The following is a 1,009-nucleotide window of genomic DNA, read 5'->3' on the forward strand; positions in this document are numbered from 1 at the left end:
GAAACTGGAAGTTTGGATTTACATGTGAAATAGTATTTAATATCTTTAAATGTTTGCTTCAATTGGAATTTAATATGTTCATACAGCGTATTTTAAAATGTTTTAAAGAACTTTGTAGGCAATAACAAAAATCTTAAATTTGTATTTCCGGGTTAGAAGTAATTTAAAAGATTTTTTAAAATTATGTGCCTTTAAAATTTTTTTTTTTTTTTTTTTTTTTAGGCAAGGCAACCCTTGGTTGATCTCACAGATCGCAAGGGCCTTGTCATCTTACAATTTCTTATTTTTTATTTTTTTGCCTACAGCACCTGGTCTTCCTAGGTGGTCTCCCATCCAAGTACTAACCAGGCCCGACCCTGCTTAGCTTCCGAGATCGGATGAGATCAGGCCTGTTCAGGGAGGGTGGCATGGCCGTAGACTTCATATGCCTTTTTTAATTTTTTTTCAATGTATAATCATTTGTAGATCATATGTGAAAAATTACTAATATCATGTAAGTTATTAAATCTTCATAGACCCCCAAAGAAAGTTAGATGTATTAGTTTCCTGTGGCTGTTGTTAATAAGTTACATCAGACTTAGTAACTTTTATTTTTTGTTTGTTTGTTTGTTTTTACATATAAGGTGACATTTACATGTTCCATGATTAGGACATGATTATTGGTGGGGGGAGTCATTTTTCAGCCTATCATATTCGGATTTTATATTCTCTTACATATTAAGAAGGTTTTATATCTTTAGTATCTCAAGTAATAACATAGGATGATATTTGGGTATAAATCCACATTTCAAAAGATTCTTAATGATTTTGGTATATTTTACTAATTTCTTAGCAGAATTTATCAGATTTTTACTGCTTCTACCTCATGCGGCAGGTAAAGAAGCTCAGTAGAAGTGGCAGGTCTGCCATTTTCTTGATGTTCGCATCATTAATATCTTCAGTCACTGGTTTCTTCGCAAGGATTTCCTAATGCCACTGTTCATTCTTAAAAAGTTTAGTTTAGCTAAAA

At 32.1% G+C, this 1,009-nt stretch overlaps 1 pseudogene; it reads right to left on the reverse strand.

Moving 5' to 3' along the window:
* Positions 1-296: 296 nt before the first annotated feature.
* LOC118605698 lies at positions 297-419 on the reverse strand (annotated as a pseudogene).
* Positions 420-1,009: the final 590 nt, after the last annotated feature.

Source organism: Rousettus aegyptiacus, unplaced genomic scaffold, assembly GCF_014176215.1.
Source record: "Rousettus aegyptiacus isolate mRouAeg1 unplaced genomic scaffold, mRouAeg1.p scaffold_m13_p_7, whole genome shotgun sequence".
Lineage (NCBI taxonomy): Eukaryota > Metazoa > Chordata > Mammalia > Chiroptera > Pteropodidae > Rousettus > Rousettus aegyptiacus.